Source organism: Sturnira hondurensis, unplaced genomic scaffold (genome assembly GCF_014824575.4).
Source record: "Sturnira hondurensis isolate 20B ecotype Veracruz unplaced genomic scaffold, ASM1482457v3 Scaffold0004136, whole genome shotgun sequence".
NCBI lineage: Eukaryota > Metazoa > Chordata > Mammalia > Chiroptera > Phyllostomidae > Sturnira > Sturnira hondurensis.
The window spans coordinates 16425365-16450146 of record NW_028076767.1 but is presented as its reverse complement, the minus strand read 5'-3'; the positions used below and the strand labels follow the sequence as shown (position 1 = coordinate 16450146).

Genomic DNA, 24782 nt, shown 5'->3' with positions numbered 1-24782 from the left:
GAAACATTAATGTATGGTTGTTTCTCATGCATCCCCTGCAGGGAACTGGCTCCTGCCGGAAACTGGCCTGCAACCCAAGCATGTACCCTGACTGGGAATTGAACCACGATCTTCTGGTTCACAGGCCCATGCTCAATCCACTGAGCTACACCAGCCAGGGCCTCTAGCTCCTATCTTTAATTCAGTGTAGTTATAGTCAGAGGTCCAGAATCTCAGAGAGCTTGAATGGATCTGAGAAGTGTTACAGTATAAACTGCTCATTTTAGAGATTTAGAAAGAAGGAGTTCACACAGGTCTCCACTCTAGGAAGACAAACAACCCAATTAAAAAATAGGCAAAGGAACCTGAACAGACTCTTCTCCAAGGAGGGACATACAGAGAGCCCAAAGACATATGAAAAGATGCTCAGCATCACTAGCCACCAGAGAGATGCAAATTAAAACCGCAATGAGATACCATTTCACACAGGTCAGAATGGCCATCATGACCAAATCAACAAACAAGTGCTGGCAAGGTTGTGGAGAAAAGGGACCCTAGTACACTGTTGGTGGGAATACAGACTGGTGCAGCCACCATGGAGAACAATTTGAAATTTCCTCAAACTAAAAATGAAACTCCTTTTGACCTGGCAATTCCACTAGTGGGATTATACCCTAAGAATACTAAAACACCAATTCAAAAGAACCTATGCACTCCAATGTTCATAGCAACACAATTTACAATAGCCAAGTGTTGGAAACAACCTAAGTGCCCATCAATAAACAAGTGGATCAAAAAACTATGGTACATTTACACAATGGAATACTATGCAGCAGAAAGAAAGAAGGAGCTCCTACCCTTTGTGATAGCATAGATGAAACTGGAGAGCATTATGCTATGTGAAATGAGCCAGGTGGTGAAAGACAAATACTGTATGATCTCACCTATAATTGGAATCTAATCAACAAAACAAACAAGGAAACAAAACATAACCAGAGACTTTGAAATTAACAACAAAGTGACAGTAACCAGAGGGGAGGTTGGAAGAAATAATGGGGGTGGGGGGAGAAACAAGAAGGGTTGTCAAGAAAGAGGTATGAAGGACACGTGGACAAAGCCAAAGGTGGGTAGGATCGAGGGTGGGAGGTGGGGATAACTGAGGTGGCGGGGAGATTGATGGCGGGGGGAATGGAGACAACTGTACTTGAACAACAATAAAAAAGAGAAAAAAATTAAGTAGGAGTTCAGGAGAATTTCTTGATTCCCTTCATACCTCACAGTAGTAGATGAATTAAGACCAGGAGTTCCCTTACCTAAGTCTCATCTCTCTGATTCTTTCATTAAGTTAAAACTAAATCATCTATGAGTCAAACTAATATGATAGCAAACTGCAATCCTAGTTCTCAATTATATGTTTTAATCTCCCCAGAGATAAGTTTTCAACCTCTTTATGTTGGATTTTGTCATATATATATTTACCTTAAACACCTTAAATTTTACCTTTTAGAAATAATTTTTAATTACAAAATGGACAATTAATATGAAGTTATATATGTATATGTGAAGTATATATATGAAGTATGTATATGTATGTATATATATATATATATATATATATATATATATATATTACCAATAGTGTGCAAGTCAGAGATAAATCTAATGAAGAAAGAGAAGTTTAAATTTGGATCTTTTATTTTTAAACTACTTCCAATTCATTTCCTTCAAACTATTAAAAAATATTAGAATTTATAATTTAAAAGATACTTAGAAAAAGTACTGTGTAATTCTCTTAATTTCCACATGGAGATGGCTGGTATTTCCACATGGAGAGTAGAGGCCTGGTAAGTTCTTTGTGTCCTCATTAAGCAAGACTGAGGCCTTATAAAAATTGGTTTGGCACCACTTCACAGAAGACCATCCAGGAAGAGAAACCCAGCTGTCAGATACAAGTAGGTATTCAGAGCATTCAGACCTTGCTTGAAGGAACAGTGAGTCACATGAAGTGCACTGTGCAAAGGAAGCTGACACGTAAAAGGCTAACACAACAATGATGAGTTCCCAAAGACATGCTGAGGGATAAAGAATAATTACAGAGGGTCTATTTTGGGGCCCAACAGAATGACTTGGGAATGTAAAAATCAGAAGAAGAAATTATGTCACTCAAGTGTGATTTAAAATGAAATAATTTAGTGCAATTTATTTATTATTAATGCTATTATGGTTTATTAGGATGATACACGATTTAGTTGTTAAATACTTTGGAGTCTAACAATGACTTTGGACAGGATGACTTTGGACAGGAAAGCTACTTTAATTTTATAGGAAAGAGGGCTGGATGTATAATAATTGCATAATTAACATCTTACCTGGCATGGAGCTATAATGGCAAACATAAGTAAGACACCCCCAAGGGCAACAGTAATCTTTTGGGAACCACCAACATCCCTGAATCATATCCAGGATTTAAACTGAAAATGCTTTGCCAAGGAGTTCTAAAAATAGTACGTTGAAGAACTTACATCTTCTAAAAAGGTTACCCTCCACCCATTTTCCTGTTCCCTTATTTATAAATGGTATCCTTTAATGTTTCNGGGTCTATTTTGGGGCCCAACAGAATGACTTGGGAATGCAAAAATCAGAAGAAGAAATTATGTCACTCAAGCGTGATTTAAAATGAAATAATTTAGTGCAATTTATTTATTATTAATGCTATTATGGTTTATTAGGATGATACACGATTTAATTGTTAAATACTTTGGAGTCTAACAATGACTTTGGACAGGATGACTTTGGACAGGAAAGCTACTTTAATTTTATAGGAAAGAGGGCTGGATGTATAATAATTGCATAATTAACATCTTACCTGGCATGGAGCTATAATGGCAAACATAAGTAAGACACCCCCAAGGGCAACAGTAATCTTTTGGGAACCACCAACATCCCTGAATCATATCCAGGATTTAAACTGAAAATGCTTTGCCAAGGAGTTCTAAAAATAGTACGTTGAAGAACTTACATCTTCTAAAAAGGTTACCCTCCACCCATTTTCCTGTTCCCTTATTTATAAATGGTATTCTTTAATGTTTCAATTATGAGAAAGGTTCATAGCCATTTATAGAAATATAACAGTGACTGTGTGAATCAGAAAACAAACAATTCTTCAGAAGAAAGGAATTTAGTTCAAATGAGCAATGTACCCTTGTTATTTTACAACATTAAATGGTCTGTTTTCTATATATGTATAGTATCATATAGTTACAGTTACTACATTAACCATAAGCATTAATATCTGTATATATGTATATATATATGTGTGTGTGTCATATTTTTAGCTACTTTTACCAAATTACTAATACTACTCAACCTGATAGGATCTATTCAAATCAATTTAACACTGCTATCCTTGGCCAATGGCACAAGAACAGGGGGTTTAAATCCATACCCAAGGGTCCCAAAGAAATGGTTTTGTAAGTTTTGTACCACCTTCACTTAAAGATGCCCTTAAGTTCATCTTTATCAGTATTTTGTTAGACTGATTTTCAAAGTTTTCCTTCAGTCGGAAGTTATCTGAAGTTAAGTTATACATAATTCTGAGAAATCTCCCTGACTATTGTTAACGTGTTCCTATCGTCCTCAACTTCAGTGGAATTCCAGCAGGTTACTGTGAAGTGGTGAGTGTTCTGCTGTAACATACGCAATACCTGAAAGTAGGGCCGTCCAGAGTTTTGACAGGTGGCAGCACAAGTGGTGGGTGTATCATCGTAGTACCCTGGACGACAAGAGAACATTGCTGTGAATTGGGTTAAAATGTGAATAGTGACTAGTGGAATTCTACAGAATTTAAGTTTTTGTAGATTTTTGTTAGAATCTTAAACATACATATTTTAAATGTTCATTTTTAATGGGAAGTTGGTTGCCACCACGCTAACCTGCAAGTAAACCAGAACTTTGTTCTTGGGACCTTACTTCTTAAGAATGAGGGTAGCAAGGAGCACACGCATAAGGCATGATCCCTGTTATCCAAGAGCTCGGCAGCACTGGGAAGAGGAGGGTGCCTTCACATGTTCAGGAGAAAAGTTGTTGCTGGAAGAAAGAGTAACCTAGTCAAATAACACTAAGGAAGTAGTGAGGGGGGTGGTTCAAAGTGCAGAAAGAGGATTGACATGATCAGGGAGGAATTAGTGAGGGGGAAAGAGAGACAGAGACCTTGCCACAGAGGGAGGCAGAGGCTGGACCACATCAGTAATGAGATCTACCTTTCCTTAAACACACAGCATTACTAACAAGTGAGGTTCATTTACTGCTAAACAAAGACCCCATGTATATAAATGTGTTTTGTGCGCACTTCTCAGACTCAAACTGATGTTGAGATCAAGATATAGGTATAACTTTGTTTACCTTGTTTCTCATTTACATACTGTTTAGACTTGTAGAACTTCAAAAATGTAAAAATTGTACTTACAAATTATCTTCATTAGCTTTATTAGAATTTGAGATGCTTCTATTGACTTATTGTTATGAATTATCAATTTGCTGCTAGTTCTAATTATAATCTCGGAATTATTCTGAATGATCACCAAGGGTTTCTATGCAGTCAACACAGTTCTTTAAGTGAAAACTCAAAAGCATTAAGAAAATTTATGTTAAAATCAATCTAATCTCTGCAATAAAATATTTTGTGATAAAATATTTTAATTTTATAAAATAACTAATTTTTATAACATTATGCATTTAAATAATTTATTATGCATTATTATAAATTGTCTACTTTCAGCCTTGGCTGGTGTAGCTTAGTGGATTGAGTGCAGGCCTGCAAACCAGAGGATTGCGGTTTGATTCCCAGTCAGGGCACATGCCTGGGTTGCAGGCCAGTTCCCAGCAGGGGACTCATGAGAGGCAACCATACATTAATATTCTCTCCCTCTCTCCTTCCCTTCCCCTCTAAAGATAAATAAATAAAATAAAAAATAAATAAATTGTCTAGTTTATGTTACAATAGGTTCATGATTTGATCATATTAAAGATATGTGTATTTTACATCAACGAACATTGTACTATATTTAGAATCTGACTGTTCCACAAGCTATTTTGAAAAAAATAAAAACTCCTGTCAGTCTCAGCCTTTACTGGTATATGTATGGCTACAGAAGGTTCAAAGGTGAAATTTCTTTTGAGTGTTGTCCCAACGTGCTGGAAGTGATACTAGAAATAGAAGTGACCCAACATATTGTTTTTTTCTTCTGCATAGTTCTAGAGGTTTAATTTGTCATCACAGCTGAAAATGCTATGAAATAATCTTTCTCCCCTTTTGGTGATTTGAAATAACTAGAAAACAAATATGTCAATGGTTACCTCTGGCTGTTAGAAAATTTGTTGGTGAGTTAATGTTGGTTACTACATGTATTTTATGTATTAATAAAATAATGACATGTCATCATGGTCTTCCACTTTCCAAAAATATATTAATATTCAAGAAGAGAGGATACAGAAAAACATTATAAATTCTTAATGAAAATAACAGCTATACCTACAATTAAAAACAAAACAACCCAATTGATTTTGTTGAAGTAGCCCCATTGGCTGAAGAGATTACACAATGACCAAAATCAACTAAAACTTAAAAACACAGAAAAGAAATAGAGCACATAAGAAAATAGATAAATCTTTATCAAGAGGGAATCAGACCTTGAAGAAATATATTGGTTAAATTCAGCTAATGGGTATAAGAGCACCAAGTGGTTTCCAAGCTGAGGGAGTATATGAAAGACACACACTTTAATGCCTTCTACGATGTTTTCATGTATAAGAAATAATTTTTACCACAGTAGAAAGATAATATCTCTTTCAAGAGATTTTTAAGTGAAATAAATGATTTTAAATATTCAAAAGCTTATAAAAACACACCATATATGCCATTAGGCATTTGTGCAAACTCACGGAACGTCTAACACTAAGAGCGAACCCTAATGTAACCTACTGACTTTGTGCAATCATGATTTGTCCATACAGGTTCACTGATTATAACCAATGCACCACTCCAACAGAGGACGCTGATGACGAGGAAGGCTAGACATGCGTGGGGACAGGGGGTATATGGGAAATCTTTGTTCCTTCAGTTTTGCTGTGAACCTAAAAGTGGTTTCAAAAATAGTCTACAACAAAAAAACACACACATGTCTGAATGGAACTATTCACTTCCTTCCTCTTTATTTTGAAGATTTTGATATGTATTTGATGGGATTTTTGAATACAGGGAAATGGAATGATAGAAATATGGTCCTCGGCATTATTAATCTGTGTCCTTGTTTATGATGAGAAGTACTGTTCATACCTTCCCAGTCCTGAAAGCAATAACACCTATTCCCTCCATTCCCTGGATGTCCAAACCAAAAAAAAAGACAGTCCTTCTCTAAATAATTATAAGCAAAAAGTGGCCTAACCATAATTCTCCAAAATTAAGTTACTGCTATCCAATTAGAAATAAATGTTTCAGAGGGAAATTACAATTCATTTTACATATCAGGCTGCTGTGATTCACAATCAAAGCAATGTGTATTGAAGCTATGAGATACTACAAATACCCCCCAGAGTAAGGAAAATTTCATTAAAAAGTTTGACAGTAATACAAAGTATCAGAAAGGATGTGGTGCAATGGAAAACTCATACACTGTTGGTAGGAGTATAAATTGGTATAAGCACTTTGAATTCCTAGGATCCTGAAATCCCACTGGCAAGTGCATTCATTAGGGAAACTCAGGCACATGGGCACTGAGACATACTATAAAAAAGTGTTCATCGCCTCATCATTATGGCAGCAAAATGGTGGAAGCAATCCAAACGTCTCTTAGCAGAAGAAAGAATAAATACCTGTGGAACATACATACTATGAAACTCTGCAACAATGAAAGCAAAGAACCACAGTCACACTCATTAACAGGGAAGCATCTCCCAAACACAGGGCTGAATGAAAGAAGCAAGGAAGGGATCATATTCAGAATGATTCCACTTTCATAACAGAAAAATAAAAATGGCAGAACTAAATTGCTTAGAATTCATACATGTGTGGTAAAGCCATGCAATATATCAGGGAGTGGTAAGTACAAGTTTAACATAATTGTTTACATCATGAGACATGTATGTGATGATCAAGAAGGAATAAGATAGACAACCGGGGTCTAGGTATTGGGCATTTATTTATTGAAACTGTATATTTATGCTATACATAAACTATGTATATGAGATTTACAACTTTAAAAAAGTTTTTATAGAACAGTATGAAGATTATGATTTCTCATTCTGGAATTATATATTATTGTGGACTTATGGATCAAAATATTAAAATGCAGTGTATTTGGGATAGGTCAGGGTGGATGGGTGGAGGATGGGACTGCCTGACACAGTACAATCCAGTTTGAAAGTTTACTTCCTTTTGTCGGGCTATTGTTTAGATCAGACCTTTCACAATATAAACCCTAACATTTTACCAAAATAATTGAGGTGTGTGAATTCTATTTGGCTTTAGGCTACTTTCCAATTTGTACAGAGAAAATTTTGGAACACCAATGATGAACACCTAGGAAACATGTATGTGTATTTCAATGAAAGAGGAGCCAGTAAAGTTGTATTTGCATTTTTACCAAGTGCCTAAGACTTAAGTTAGGATATTCAGACATGAAAAAGGTGCCCCCAAATTATCAAAGTAATAATTCTCAAAGCGAGAATTAGAGGAAAAGGTAATATATAGGAGGTCTGTCCAGAAAAAGTCCAGCCATTGTGAATACAGGGCCCAACAGAAGTAACTCCTGCTTGAGTGTGGTTGGTAGGGTGATAATATGGGTGTGATAATTTACGGTTTCAATATGAACATATCACCTAAATGTCATATGGTGTGCTTGAGCGTGATATTGTTATGTTACAGAATTACATGTTTATGATTGTGTAATAGAAGATTTTGTAACAAACAATTGCATTATTTGTTCTGGACCCTGTGTAATAAGAACATTTGCACAACATTGATGTAACCTGGCAGCCAAGGAGAGTGGACTGGAATGTGCCTGGGTGAACAATGATGTTTTCACTGTACTAGTCAGTGGGGGGAGTAGACACCATTGAGTGAGCATGTGTACTGTGTGGCCATTACATTCAAAATGACTGAGGGAGTAGAATGAAATATGCAATGAATATGCATCAGATTTTATATTAAGCTTGAACATTTCTCCACAGAAACTATTTGGACGAGTCAGAAGGCTGCAGTTATTGGCAACTGGTGATTGTCAGCTTTATAATGACAATGCACCTGCTCATGTATCATGTCTCATTCAGAGTTTTTTGGAGAAACATCAAATCATCCAGGTGACTCAGCCTCTGTATAGCCCAGATTTGGTGCCCTGTGACTTCTGGCTTTTCCCAAAACTACGAGTAAAATCACCTTTGAAAAGAAAAAGGTTTTGGACCATCGATGAGATTCAGGAAAATACAGCAGGGCAGCTGATGGCAATTGAGAGAACTGTGTGAGTATGTAAGGTGTCTACTTTGAAGGGGACTGAGGTATCATTGTCCTGTGTACAATGTCTCTTATATCTTCTCCAGTAAATGTCTCTATTTTTCATAGTTCATGGCTGGATATCTCTGGACATTGTTCGTATGTCTCGTTATTTAGGTGTAGTTCAGTGTGAATTTGTGTTTATCATTTCATTATTTAGACATGTGCCTTGACCACTCCTTTTTATTGTTATTATAAATTTGAACCTAATCATGTTATGCCTTATTTTCACAACACCCCAAGTTCGGTAGAGGGAAAACTGTTTCCGGCGCACACAGGGATCCCCTGAGCACCACCTCCCCCTGTATGTTGAGCATTCTCTGACTGATTCTGCAGGTTCGAAACGAGCCGGGAGTTTGCATTTTACCTAACAGCTCTGCTGCTTTAGGTGTGGTCTGATTAATGTAGCTCAATTTCTGGACTACCTTTTGAGAAACTGCCCTAGACAGATTAAGTCTTGCCAAGGACATCAAGACTCTATGAACTCTTCACTTCGAAGTCAAGTCCTTGTCTTAACCAATGGGGTCCAAGCCTCAGACCCCGATGACCATTCAGGAGGTGGTGTTTGCTTCTCACAACTTCTTTACAAACATTCCCTACCTCTTATCGGAAGGAATAACCCCTAGATTTAGCACTCAACCTCACTGTCCAAACAAAAAGACAGAGAAAGTTTTCTTACACTAAATGTTAGGACAAGCAGCTGGAAGGCATTTGCATACTAACAATTTGTCCATGGCAATGGGACCAAAGTATCTCCACATCTTACTTAATGCAGTTCAGTGCTGTGTTTTTGTTCCCTAACCTTTCTGGCAAATAAAATGTGTCTTATTGGACTAATTACCTTTTTTACAACCTCTCCTTTTTTAACTCTCTTTTGCTGTCTTTATTCTATTCATCCCCCATTCTCCTTCTTTTTTTCATGGTTTCATTTTCTTTTAAATCCCATCCCTCACTTTGCTTTTACTTAGTCTTTTTCACTTGGAAAGTGATAATTACTAAGTTAACTACATTCTTACAATCATATATCTTCATTCTCTAGGTGAAAAATTTTCTGAAGCATCTCTGTGCTGTTTTTCTAACTGGCCCTTAATTCCTTAATCTGGTTTCTTTTAGTTTTAGTTTCATCAACTTCTGGGTGAATCTCCAAGCCCTTCACCTTGACATTTACCAAGACACTGTCAGCAGACCTGTGATAAAATGAGGTCTTCTGACTTTACTGCAAGGGAACAGTGTTTAGGCTGTTTAAACTTATTATATGTTTTAAAACATGCAATTAAAAGAGTTGTTACATGAAAACATGGAGAGCACATCTACTACTTCATAAAAAATGAGGCGAGGACATAGTATGAGGAATTAGTTAAAATAGGACTAATCAGAAAATTGTTAATGACATTTGTTTGTGAGAAACATCACGAATTACATAATTGACTTATGGTTACATTACATGCTGTAAATTAGCTGGCTATTTCTCCGACGTTACTATCAATCTCCTGAAATACAGATAGTTAACACAATCAAGGTGATCCAGAATATGTAAGAACTGAAGAACTACTAAAATGAATATGAATTTTATTCTACTTAATTTTATCTCCTTAAATCCATTATACAAGGGCAAGTCAATTGTAATAATTTGTGAAACTTTTCAAAGCAATTTATTATTAATGGTTAATTTAGTATCAGCTAATTACTCAGCCTTCAAAACAGCCTTTTTATCCTACAAGTAACATTTTATCACAAAAGGCCCTCAAGACAGAATGTGTGGTGCCTCCAGAGAACCTAGCTGAGAGTGATAAAATATTTTGGCATTGCTTATTTAGCTGAACAGGACTCCTGGGAGTACCCACTTGTTATTGCAGGGACTGATACTAGCTTGAGAAAGTATGAAGTATTTCTTCTCACCAAGAGAAATTAGTCATTTTTGCACTTCGATTTAAAGTGCAAAGTACTTGAATTGAAAATTCTGTCAAGGTTTTTTTATTGTAAAGTTTAAGTGGCCTTTCCACTATTTCATCAAGCTCATTCAATTAGAAATGTCACTGTTCTCTTTTTGAAAGTAGAGCTCTTGTATCTTTATTACTGTTTTTGTCTATTTTAAGCTACTTGGGACAAAGAAAATGCATTGTAGACTAATGGGTTGCAATGCTATATATACACACCAAAAATAAATTAAATGTAGGATAATTCTTAAAACACAATACAGTTTTTGTTAAGGCACTATTACCATTTAGGTTTTGTAATAGTAACTCTGTTATAAGCGTACCATCCTATAATGACCACATCTAATAAAGTCAGAGAGTTCAAAAAGTTGTTTTATAATTTACTGTATGTTTTGAGCAATACTTCATTTAGGACAGTTTAATCTAAACTAGTTTGTTGCTTATGGTTTAAAATCCAGTTAGTGTCTTATTACATAATAGGTTGAAGGACAATACAATTACAACCTTGATGCATTTTATATGTGTATTTTCTTGGATGCTATGGATGTATTTTGAAAATGTATTTCTCAAAAGAAAATTTGAGAAAATGTGTATATATCCTGAGAGATATATACATATCTGGGGTCAGAATCTAGGTGGATGAACAAATAGCATTTTGCTTTAAAATAAAATTAAGTTAGCTATGGAAGTCTCACAAAGGCAAACTCTAAATTATAAAAGAAAAATATTATTATACATTGTGAATTGTGTTATTCAAAAAGGTCTTGTGATAATCCATCATGAGACTCTCAAACAAATCATGATTTTATTTAATAACATATATGCATGCGTGTACATATATTTCAAATTATAAAATAGTACTTTGGCTTTAAGTATGGAAAACTTCCCAAGCAATCCAACAATGGAAGGTCATTCACAGTTGGCATTATGTTCAGAATTATCTTCAAATATTTAATAATCGACAGTTTTAAAACACCCGATAAAGTATAGATTAACAAACATGTACCTTATCACTTATCAAACAGATGTATAATTTTTTGGCAATGACACAGACTTTGTGTTCCACCACATTGCTTTTTTGTGGGACTTATTTTCTTTCTTACAATTTCACTGCTAAGTTTTCTTTTTTATCCTCCTTCTATAGACTTTTTGTGTTATTGTCCAGAAAGGCAATAAGTAAAGGAGTAAGGCTTTTGTTGGGAGGCAAGAGTTGGCAACTCTGCCAGTTTCAACAAGAAATTCTGCCAATTTCAGCCAGTTTGGCCATTTGGGGAAATGCTTCAAAATTTTGTGTTAAAATATTGAGCAACCTTCTCATGCACCCTAGTTTGAAAGGTCACTCTTTAGAATTCAGTGAAACCTGAACACTAAATACATCACAGAAGCATCTTTGCTAATTTATTTTTCTTTAAAAAAACAGTGAAGGGATAAATATTAGGTTGACCGGAGAATAACAAATGATAATGAGTTTCTGAATATTTTCTCTTTGGCAATGTGTAGTGATTCTAATATCTCCAGAATCTCAGCTCGAGAGTGTATGTACACTGCATAGAAAGTCGTGTAAAGTCATTACCCAGTTTTCTCCAGTTTTCTGTGGAGACTAATATAATGAAATACATTCATTCATATAATCATTTAAAAAATTATTGAATTTATTGGGGTGATATTGGTTCATAAAGTTATTAGGTTTCATGTGTACAATTCTGTAATACATCAACTGTATATTGTATTGAGTGCTCACCACCCAAAGTCAAGTCTCCTTGCATCACCATTTATCCCCTCTTTACCTTCTTTACTTCCTTCCCCCAACCCAACCCTCTGGTAATCACCACCCTGTTGTCTGTATCTGTGAGTTTTTCTTTTTTGCTTAATCACTTCACCTTTTTCACCCAGCCCCACAAATCCCCTCCCTCCTAATAGTTGTCAGTCTGTTTTCTGTATCTATGATTCTGTTTTTATTTTGTTAGTTTATTTTGTTCATTAGATTCCAAAAATAAGTGAAATCACAGGGTGTTTGTTTTTCCCTTGACTGTCTTATTTCATTTAGCATAATGCTCTCCAGGTTCATCCATGCCATCGCAGAAGGGTAAGGTTTCCTTCTTTTTTAGGGCAGAGTGGTATTCAACTGTGTAAATGTACCGCAGTGTTTTTATCTACTCATCTACTGATGGGCACTGGCACTGCTTCCAAACCTTGGCTATTGTAAGTAACAGTAACACTGCAGTGAACACAGGGGTTGCACATATTCTTTCTGGTCAATGTTTGGGGTTTGGGGCGATATATTTTAGAAAACGGAATTGCTTAATTTTAAACATTTGCCAAGCGCAGACATTTATCTAGGTCCTTAGGATATATTAGTGGGGTGAAAAACAGACAGAAAAGCTTGTACTTGTAGAGCTTACATGTTAGTGGTATGGACAGAAAATTTAAAAAAACACAGAAAATATATCAATTATATTAATTGGTTTGTTGCAAGGTGATTGGTGTTACAAGAAAAAGTTAGGACAAACTAAACAAGCTAAGTCTGAGCAAGATGATTGTGATGGTGTAGGTATAGGTTTTTAAAAAGTGATTAGGATAAGCCCCATGGAAAAGTTTACATTAGTAAAGCCTATAGGGAGGTGAAGGACTCAGGCAGACGGCTACCTGAGAGAAGAACATTCCATGTTCGTTAAAAAAAACCCCACAGACAATTTTAAATCTTCTTTTAGATAATATGCTTACTTTCCTTTAAACTTCTGCCAATTGGTATTAGACGTGCTACCAATAAAGTAAACTTGTTTGGAGGTGAAGGACTCAGTAAAAAGAAGAGACACTAATCTGACATCCAGGAATCATAAGCCAACAAATAAAAAGGATTATCATTTTTTTTTATGTTGAGGTGCTATAATGATGGATATGTAATGAACAGTAGAGAAAAGTAGATATGACAAATTTATAAAGTTACTCAGATGATTTATTCAAATAAACATTTCCTCATTAACTTCTATTATGTTCTATATCAATAAAGTAATATGATACACATTGATCTTTGTTGTTTACTACAATTTAATTTAATGCCAAAGAGTTATTCAAATTGGAGTTGATATACTGTGATAGCTCTCCAGATAAGAAAGCTAAAAATTGTATTTAGAGACTTTTCCTTCCATGATTATAACATTATGCAATTATGTCTGGAAGATAAACATACACCAGGATGTAGGACAATACTTGAAGTCTAAACAACTTTGAGTAATTAAGAGCAAAGTATTGTCTAAGTGTAACAATCTAACTTTTTTTAAGCACATGCTATTTCTAGACTTACATCACAGACTTAATGAAAACCTTTGAGGACAAATTGAACTGAAGTCTCCGTTTCTAAGTTAAGAATCCACTAGACATATTTAGTTTATTCAGGCCTTTAGCTTCAGAAACTACATATAATGTTATATGTTTTGAACATGTAGTCTTTTATGATGCATATGGTACTAGAATGGAGACAGTTGAGGATTTATAATCTTGAATGTGAAGACTTTTATGGTTACTGGCGATGTGACAGTTGAGAACTCGGTAAGCAAACAGCTTTCAGGTGAATCTGAAAAATTGCACTTAGTGGATTTTTCAAGAATTTTTGAGTTATATAAAAACTCAAACATAAACTCTGTTAAGTTTGATATTTTTATTGGCAAGAAAGTATGCTGGAATTTGGTCATTAACTATGCACATATATCATTTTATGATTTTAAAAGACTTTGCAAGTCTTTAAAAATAAATTTTGAGCTGATAACATGGAATGCAGAAAAGGAAATTCTTTTGAAAAAATGTAAAATTAAGGAAGTGAACTATTGTGAATAATTCAATTAGTTAAAATGTTAACAGTATTTAGGAAAATTGTTATATAGATTTCACTCCAGTCAGCTTGTTTTATTTATTTTTTCTGATTTTTTAAAAGTTTTAATGATATTTAAACTCAATATTGTAATTAGTGTCCATTTTGTGTAATATTGAACTCCAGTCAGCTTGTTTTAAATGTTAATACTCACATTTCATTTGAAGGCCTGTCTCTTCAAATTAATGAAACTAAACATTCTTCAAAATTTTATTCTTAAGAATATTATTTTATTAATCACATTTTTTGTGTCTTGAACAATATTTGATGCACAGTTATGATGTTATTTATGGATTTAGGGGCAAGGAATTCTTTCTGTTAAATCAGGAAAGGTCAAATTTGGTGGATCATTATCTTCATTTGACTTTGTATAACATCAGCAAGAAGAGATCCAAGGTATATAATATACGCAATAGCCCCACGAAATAGTTGGGATTTAGGGTCACAGTAGATATAGTTAAAACCAGAGCTTTTTCAATGATAACTGTTTGACTTTGGGCACACCATGTAATTCTCTGAGCTTAATGGGTAAAAGAATGAAAAAATGTTTTTGTTTAATATACATTCTTAATTTGTTAGAATGAAGAAACCTTTTAAGTACTCACGTTTTATAGAAATTGTGATTAACAACATTAGTTTCATCAGGTCTGGAATGTATTCCATGATGGCCAGAGTGTGACCACTCTGAAAGCTTTAGTTACAAACCACACTTTTGCACTTTCCCTATCTTTTGCATAGATTGTAATCTGATTGTCTTTATGTTGATTGTGGAATGAGTTTTTTGCATAGAAATACGTAATCTTGAGCTCTGTTTACAAAAGGTTTGTGGTAAGTACTATAAATTGTTGAACACCTACTAAGTCTCAAGTGTCAGGCTAAACATGTCCCATATGTTGTGGCATGCACGGCTCACAAAACCTTATAAAATGTTCCGATTGTCACTACCATTTTACAGATGAGAAAAGGGAACTAACAAGTGGTGAATTGGGGGCTCATGTGTACATAGCTGGAGTCCAAAGTCCATTGAATTGTACTTAATATAGCTTATATTTTAACTGAGGCTTTTTATTATTCTTCAATTTTTTGCAATTGATAAGAGAGTAGGAAAAAATAAAAATAATTTCTTGCTGAGCACACAATCTCATGGATTAACCAGGAAACCCAAGATTATTTACTTTACCATTGTTTCAATACAATGGGACATTCTACACTTGAACCTAAGGTTGTGGGAACAGCATCTATTCACAGGAGGGACGACTAGACCAGCCACCAGCTGGAAAAGGAAGCTGAATGGTTAGGAGCATGAGCTCGGGGGCCAGATGGCTGGGATTCAAGCTGGCTCCGCCACTGTAGCTGTGCAATCTTGGACGTGTTACCTAGGATCTCTGTGCCTCAGGTTTGGGATTTCTTATCTGCTAACAAATACAACAATGCCCGTAGGGCTTTGGGGAAGATTAAATGAGTTTATACCTTAGTAATTAGCAATGGACATGGCACATGGCAAACCCTCCACACTAAATAATCTTAGCAGTAGCAAAACCACCCTTTAAAAGGAGTTCTTTTATGTAAGTACAGTGTGGAAAATTCACCCACTGCTACCTTCAGGAGAGAGTGCTACAGCAGGGAAGGCAGACTCTCCTGTTTGAGGCAAAAAAAAAAAAAAGAATTACTTGTCCCTCAGACCTCAGAGACATGTGCCCAGTAATGTATCCACCATCTAATAATATTAAGGGCCATGGGATAAAGCAGAGGATAAATATATATATTTACCCAAATAAACTTGACAAGTTCCAAGATACTTTAGTCAGTGAACTAGGAGTTTAAAGAAGTTGTGCTTCACATATTAAAAATTTAGCAGTGTCCTTACTACACACGACACAAAGATCGTCTGAGGTGTGCTCCATTGCAGGCACTGCTCCAAACAACCATACCTAAATTTCTATGATACAAATGCATGGTTTAATTTGCCTTAGCTAATAAAGTATATTGGCATGTTTTTAAAGAAGATTTAGCCGTGGCTGGTGTAGCTCAGTGGATTGAGTGTGGGCCTGTGAACCAGATGATCACGGTTCGATTCCCAGTCAGGGCACATGCCTAGGTTGCAGGCCAGTTCCCAGGAGGGGACCCATGAGAGGCAACCATACATTGATATTTCTCCCCTCTCTCCTTCCCTTCCCCTCCAAGAATAAATAAATAAAATCTTTTTTTAAAAAAAGTATTTAAAAGCAAACTTTTTCATTGAAAGTAAATTTTTAAAGAAGACCTATGTGTTGTAGATTGGTTAATAAAACAAGGAAATGTGTTACTCTGATATAGGCTTTCATTATATAAGTAAAAACAAGTCTCTTAATTAGCCTCACATTTGAAAGTAACCACAGAATTCACACCCCCTCTCCCCCTGCCCAAATCACAGTTTTGTATTGACATTCTTTTTTTTTTTAATTTTAGAGAAAGAGAGAGATGAAGGAGAAAGAGATGAAGGAGAGAGAGAGAAACATCATTTTGCTATCAATTTGCTCTTCCACTTATTCGTGCAGGCATCGGTTGATATTTTTATGTGCCCTCACCAGGAAACTCGCAGCCTTGGCTATTGGGACAGGGCGCTAACCAACAGAACTACCCAGCCAGGGCCTTGACAGCATTCTTTTCTCATAACTGTCATCCTCCTTATTTTCTTTTATGATGTTACGTACTTTTCTCCAGCACTGAACCAAAGTTCCAATTTCCCCTTTAGATTACCCTGGGAAAGGATGTGAAATGAATGCTTATGCATGAATGATATAGATTTCAGGTTAATTAATGGGCCTAGGTTCAAATGAATTCTTATTTTTTTAATTGAAGAAATCAGGAATTGGAGATAAGACAAATTACCTTGGTTTTGATGGATCAGACTAAGCCTGCGTGCTCACAAGTATGTGAATGACCCTCCGTGCGCCTGCACTGCAGGGAGGAGGGTGCCCTTAGGAGGCACCCAGTTGTGACTTACCAATATAGTTGCTGCTCAATACACTCAATGACATGCTCAGAAGTTACTACGGTTTCATGAGAAACACAATGAGCTCAGATTAACCTAAAGGTAATAGGGAAATAACTAGAAATTTATGCAAAATTTTATGCTATATATTTTTAAATTAAACATGTTTTATGCTAAGAGAAATAAAATTTCTCTGAAAATTGGGCTCCATCCAGTAACCTCAATAAAGCACAGAGCTGTAGCCTCAATACCACAGGAGTTATTTATTTATTAAGATTTATGATGGGTTGAGATGACATTTTTGTCCTTTTAATTTCAATATGGTAAAAATATCATACATTTGTTTTAAACACTATAGTGACCACTTTGAAAATATATATTGATGAGTTGGTTTCACATAATACTGTTTCTTTTAAATAGGTAAAATAATTTAAGGAAGAAACATGTCTTACAAAAATGTTTGCAAATTAACATCTAAAACAAATAAGAGTAGTATCTTAATATACATAAACCTTAACTCGGTTCCCAGCAAGTGACTCTAGTTTATTTTTTAATAATAAAGACTTTTATTGTGTTTTTAAAAATTAAATTCATTTCTTGTTTTCATAAAATAAATTCAAATTAAAAAACTAATTTGATTTTGAGATTTCTCAAATATGGGAAAATGCAGGGATTATTTGATTTAATGAACAATATTATAATCTTAATTTGACATAAAAACAAACTGAATTATTGAAGACTTTTCTGTTTAAATTGCAACGGAAATACAATGCATAAAAATATTCTCTGTTACTTAAATAGATTTTGTTGATGTAATTGTCACATTTAATTCATAGGTTCTTTTTTACTAAATCATGCTCACTCAATACTTATATTCCAAATCTTACAACTAAATGTATCCTACTTGTTATTTCTTCAATTTTATACTTTAAGGCTATGTATCTTCAAAATTATAAGTCAACTTGCAAGCAGAAACTAAAATTAAGGTGTGAGAGCCATCCAGATACTTTGAGTTGCATATTTGCATTGAAAGAATTTGGGCAGAAATGGTTGTCTATGTGAATAACATGGAAAAGTGATTGAGATAGTTGGTGAGTATGCAGATCTGATCTTGTATTTCTGGTAAATATTTATTTTCCATCTAATTGCATTGGGACATTTTCTGACATTAAATAGGAGGATTTATTGAATCATTTAAAAGTACAGCATGGTAGAAATTCTTTGGTAGAAAAGAGAGCTTCCCTGAGAGATTATAAACATTTATAGTTCACACATAGACTTCTAAACCAGACACAGACAAGTGTTTTAAATAGTCCTGTACTGATTTTCCATTTTCAGTGTGTTCTCTGACAGACTAATGGAGTCAAGACAAAAGAGGGGCTTCAAGATTGACCTTCGGAGTGTTTTTGTTAACATCATTGCAACCATAAAGCTTATGTTTGTGGGTTAAAAGCTTCTCTGAATCTTAAACAAAGATAAGGAACAAAGCCAAAAACTTCCAACAATATTCTCTGAATATATTTGTTTTCTGAAAAGATGAAAAAATAATTATTATATCTCTAAAAACAATTAGTTTTTCAAGCTGTGTTCAAATTCACAGAGCGTGAAGTAAGTTTTGTTTAGTGAATACATATGATAATAATTTAAAAATATTCTGCTAATTTTTCTGTGAAGTTCTAGAACAATCCTTAAATATTAGTTACTAATTTTAACCATGTAGAAAAACTTGAAAGCAAATTATGATCTAGAAATATATAATGATGATATTGACTAAAGTCTCATGAGTTTTTATGTGCTTATCGAAGAACTTTTCCACATTAACATAAAGCAATAAGGTAATTGTTTTAGTCATAATATTATCTTTTAACTGAAATGAAAAGTTCTGTTACACTTGAAAAAATAATGGAAAAAATGGTTTTCATAAATACGCTAAGGGGTTGACTCCATTTAAATCTCATTATATTTAGGCATCACCTCTGAGTAAAATGCATACACCTTGGTCATTCTTGAACATAATTTTAAAATTAGACGGAATGGGTGAAGAGGTGAGGGGGTTAAGAAATACAAATAATTACAGAGTAGCCATGGGAATGTAAAGTATAGTACAAGAAATGGAGCAGCCAAAGAACTTACACGCATGACCCATGGACATGAACAATGGTGGGGAGATTGTGTGAAGGAGTGGGGGGGGGGCTGGGCGAAAGGGGTAAAACTGAGATAGCTGTAATAGCATAATCAGTAACACACAATGTAAAAACATTACAGGCCCGTTTTTTTATTTTACTATTCTATTTTTTCAAAACATATTCTAAACATTTACATATTTTAACTAATAAAAACAACATGTTAGCATGTGCTAGGCATATTTTTAAAAGACCTAGTAGTAATAACCAAAGCATATTTCTTGAAGATACTTGAATATTGCAGGTAAAACATATTTTAGCTCACATGATTCATGCAATTTCTCAACTCTGTCTCATTTTACACAATTAGAACTGGCCTTAGACTCTGCTTGGTTTTGTGATGCTACAGGTTAATACCATCTAGAAAATAAATTAATTCTTTGTGGTTTGAAAGCATACATCGATGCTCTGACATTCTTATCATTAAAAAAGCAAACATAATAAAATAATGTGATCTTTCACTTCACACTTTCAAACGTTTGAAATGTTTATTTGAAGTACTATTTTCGTGGATAATCAGTCTTTGCCTAATGACTGTCAGTATTCATTGCCTAGTGCTTTACAACAGTATTTCCTTAAAATAAAGATGATAATTGATATTATTAATACAATTATAAAAATTTAACTAAATTATGTGAGGAAATTATAGGGTTTGGCTAGCAATTACAAAGAATTTAGAGAAGTTTGGGGAGTTTCAAACTTGATGTTAATATAATACCTTCTAAGAAAAGAATCTAAATTAAAAATAATGTGTTTTAATTTTTGTTACTAATGCATGGCATTGGGCTAGGCATTTAATGTGTTCTTTCCATTTCCTCTTCTAATTCTCTAATGGCTATTTACAAGGTCACATTCTAAAAACACTTTTTCCATTTCTAGCCATGTGTCGGGGAACTCAGTACAATTAATAATAGAAGGGAGACAGGAAATCAGCCACAGTTGTTCAAAAGAATCACAAAAATAAGACAATTGAAATTTACATTATTTGGAGAAATTTCGGGGGGAGGGGATGAGCATAAAATTACCAAGGAGTTACTCAGAGAATGAGTTTGTAGTCTACTATTAATGCGCTGGATTATAAGTGATTAAGAACAGGCTTTCTCCATTGAAGGATGTTTTGCAGAGTGTAATTTCATTTAGGTAAGGAAATGTATGCAAATTACATCAACCGATATAGCTGAACCCGAATCTGATACCTACCTTTGATTAAACAACAAATTTCTGATATCTCAATACCAACAATTTATTAAGTGGACTCTATACTTTCTTAGTGTCCAGGACAGTCTGTACTATGGAAAGAAGCATGAAGAGATGTTTTATCTCTACATTTTGGTCACATCTATCCTGAAGACTCTTTAAAAATGTGTACTTCACTTTTTTGTTTATTAATCGGATATACTCATTTGAGAAACTTTTGTTACTTTTCTTTATCCGCAGTTACCTGCCCATCGCACAACTCCCCTCAAACATGGCAGATGGACACCGGACAAACTGCAGGGACACATTCTCTTAGCTAAAGACATTTGACATTAGAGTTGACATAGAAACCTCAACATTTTCTCAGCCCCAGCTGTTTTTCCCTTTGTAATCCACCCCTGTCCCCAACACAGCGGAAGCAGTTCAGGCTTAGCAAAAGAGGACTTTAAACACATCTGGCAACAATGAACAATGAAAATTCCATTAGTCCAATAGTTAGAGATAAATAGAGGTAAAAGAAATATACAAGGCAAGTATAATAAACCCCAAGCGATTACTTTCCTTTAAATTCTTAGTGTTCAATTACAGAGCGAGCCTCTGAGACCCCAAAAGTAGTTATTTTTTCACCCCTTTCTTAGAATACTGATTATATGGAAAGTTTAAAGGCACTTCCTGAGGTGAAAAAATGTTTTCCAGCTGTTAAAATTCAAGCTTAGCTATTAGCAGAGCTAATTTTGAAAGGCATTGTTCCCTGAATAAGATACTTGTTTAGATGTATCACTTTTAATCCCCTTAGATTTTTATTACCTGCTAAATTTATTTTCTGGATTATCACTATACATGATATTGTCTAATGGTAAAATATTTTATCTACATTTTGGGGCAACATACTGTGGTTTCTTTAATGTGAAATAAATGAGAATATGGTTCAACATCATTTCAATGTCACTGAATTCTATAATAGAAATATGGCCAAACTACATGAGAATACTAGTCAGCATAAATACACTTATTTCGAAGAAGGCACTTACCCCCCAGTTCAGCTCCTAAGGCAATTCTTGGTGAAATATTCTTAGGAGGGAATTTGATCTGAGATTCCACAGAAGAGATTTACCCCCAGGCAAGGTGGGGAAGCGTGAAAGCCTTGCAATGTGATCCAACAGGCAGGGTGAGGTCCAGTTAGCAGAGCTGGACGATCCTAAAGCAGGAGGTGACACTCTGCTGGAGAGAAAGGGTTGCTCTGAGTAGATTAGAAGTGTTGTCACATTGTAAGTGCTCAGCAGCAGAAGGGAAACATCAGAGCTTCCTGTTACATCACTCTGACCCCGCCTGCAGTTAGTGTTAGGTTACTTTCTTTCTCAAGTAACATACCTCAGGAAGAGCAGCACTCCTTTCTTATTCTGAGACAAGAGCAAGAAGCAGCCTGATCAGAGACTGTATTCTGTATGAATACATCGTTAGCAGCAAAAACTGGCTGGATTTCACCTTGACTGTTAGAACTTGTCAAACCGAGCTGCCTGTGATTTGAAGGAAATCTAAATGTAATATTCTGGTCAGAATTAAAAGAGTTAGGGGAGTGTTTGTGTGTGTGTGTGTGTGTGTGTGTGTTTTGAATTATACTGTATAACACATCCAAGAAAGTTATTTTCTTCATATATAAACATGGAAAAATAATAACTGCATCTGTTATACTTAATTCTCTGATCCAACTTTTATTAATTTGAAGCTTTGATAATCAGAGTTATTCCATGATCAGTTTTCCACAAAAAATTGAAGAAACTTTATTCTGTAGATTTGAAACATATTTTGTTTTGTTTTGACATTAGTATGTGTGTGTTTTTCATAAACAAGAGCACTGTTTGTGTCATGTACGTATGTAGAATTATTTTTCATTTTATGTGTATTAGGGAAAATAAACTTGAAAACATATTCATAAATTTAAATAAATTGCACATATTTTAATATTTGACTTATCATTTATAAAATTAAAAGTATTTTATAATACAACATTTATACCTCAAAATAGCCTTAACAAAAATACATTTAATTTATACACATGATATTATGAAACAATTTTAAATTTGTAGCACAATTTTTTTAAAAAGCTTCACCTCAAAAGATAACTTTATTCATATTTGTTTAATAAATCATCAGGAAAGAAATTTTTAATTTGAAATGTGCTTGTCTTTTGATAGTATGGTAAGTGTGTGAAGATACAACAGTAATTATAATTCCTAAAACCTAAACAGTATTAAAAACTGCCTAATTTATCTGAGCATCAATTTTCTTATCTGTTAACTAGAAAAGATGGCTCAAATAACATCTAAATCACTTACACCTCTAAGACTTTGAATCAACAAACTATGTAATATTTATAAATGAATAAGATATTGTGATGTTCATTCCATTCTTAGCAAACTTGGGATCAGAGGCACTGAAAACTGGGTAAGTTACTGCAATTCTGAAACAAAATGAGATGCTCACACTCCTTGTAGAAAGATCAACAAAGGAAAACAAAGCTACAGAAACTAAAGGGATATCATGTTTCTGAAGCACCATGCTCCTGTTAACATTTTATTACCTGGATCCATGGAATAAACAGTCTTTGATTTTAAGATCAATAGAATCAAAGCCAGTAAAAATATACATGTATAAAAACAGGATACATACTAACCTCTATCAATTATAGTTAAATAAGTTGTAAGAAACTGAGTTATACCTATTTGCTTACTGAGAGATAGAAAGCAATCAATCAGTTACATTGCCAGGTTGTTGAATATTGTATTCCCAGTTACCCCTTGATTTGTTTTGCCTTGGAATGCTGGTGAGATGCTATTTAATTCTGAGCTATTTCTTTCAGCCCCTGAGAAGAAAAGTCAATGATCCCAGTTATTAATGGCTCCATTAAACAGTGGATCTTTAATCGGAACACCAATGTGAAAAGTCCTAGGTGGAAGAAAGCTTTGCGAAATTCTGCTGTGGAGAGAGCACACTTCTCAGGGAACCACTAAAAAAGAGGCAGAAAGCCCTTGGATCAGACCATGAGACATGAAATTCCTGTCCTGGTTCTGATACTTTACCTTTGACAGAAGATTTTATGTTTTGATGTTCCAGTCTTAAAAACTGGAGCAGAATCAAGTAATAGATTTTAATATCTGAATCATTTCTGTTCATGAACTCTCATCTTCATGATCAGTACAATCTGTTCTAGAAAGAGATAAATACACAGCTTTGAATTTAAGTTATGGAAAACTTAACTGATTTTACCTGTCTAACCCTAGTGAAGTCCAGTGAATGAAAAAAATTATGCTATGAACTCATGTCATAAGGCTCAAACTTTAAATGAATGCTCTTACTCTTCTACTATACATCAAAGGTATACTATCTGAAAAGCTAACATAAATTATAGTATTTATATTAAAATTATTGGTCAGGCATATGGTTATGATCCATGATGACTCTTGGACAATTTTTATCACTAACATCTATAAGCCTGACTTAGAAATAACAGACAAACTGCACCCTACTAATCAGATCCTTAGTGCTGCCCTTTTATAAACTCTGGATGGAGTAAAGGGCATAAGGACTTCCAGCAGTCACGCTGGGTACGAAGGGACAGCGAAAAGATAATTTTCACTGTGAAATATGACAGCAAATACTTGGAAAAATACAATAAAATAAAAAAATATGTCAATAATCAATGAGATGATTCTTAGACAATGTGGCATTAATTAAGCCTTATGTACTTCATATATACAATTATATTTTTCCACAACAGATTGAAGACACTTGAAATCATTTACTAAGTAGTGATCGAGTCTGTATTTTGAGTCAGACATTACATTAGTTGTGTTGGGCATTTAAGAAATGTACAGGGTGCCCTGCTATCTAGTTAAGAGTAAACGTGCTATTTTCTATGATTAAAACCAAAGGATTGATTTTTCACTCTAATTGTGTACATAATTTGTCATCTTTAGGGGAATTATAATGTTGCTTTAAAATATTTACTATGAATATGAATTGGAAAAAAAGTAGAAAATGCTAAATTTGAAATGAATAATATTATATCAGTATATATAGAGATAAATAAATCTATTTA

General features: G+C 34.4%; 1 protein-coding gene across 6 annotated transcripts in view; it reads right to left on the bottom strand.

Moving 5' to 3' along the window:
• The window catches only part of CALCRL (calcitonin receptor like receptor), a 90097-nt gene extending 68139 nt beyond the window's left edge, over nucleotides 1-21958 (bottom strand). For 4 of the 6 annotated variants that reach the window (XM_037043789.1, XM_037043790.1, XM_037043793.1 and 1 more), the window contains exons 1-2: nucleotides 21715-21958; nucleotides 3684-3751 (exon numbers count right to left, since the gene is read on the bottom strand). The gene's annotated coding sequence lies outside the window, so the exon portion shown is untranslated. The remainder of the gene's footprint in view (nucleotides 1-3683; nucleotides 3752-21714) is intronic. The other 2 variants (XM_037043792.1, XM_037043794.1) reach the window with 1 other exon arrangement.
• Between the last annotated feature and the right edge of the window lie 2824 nt (nucleotides 21959-24782).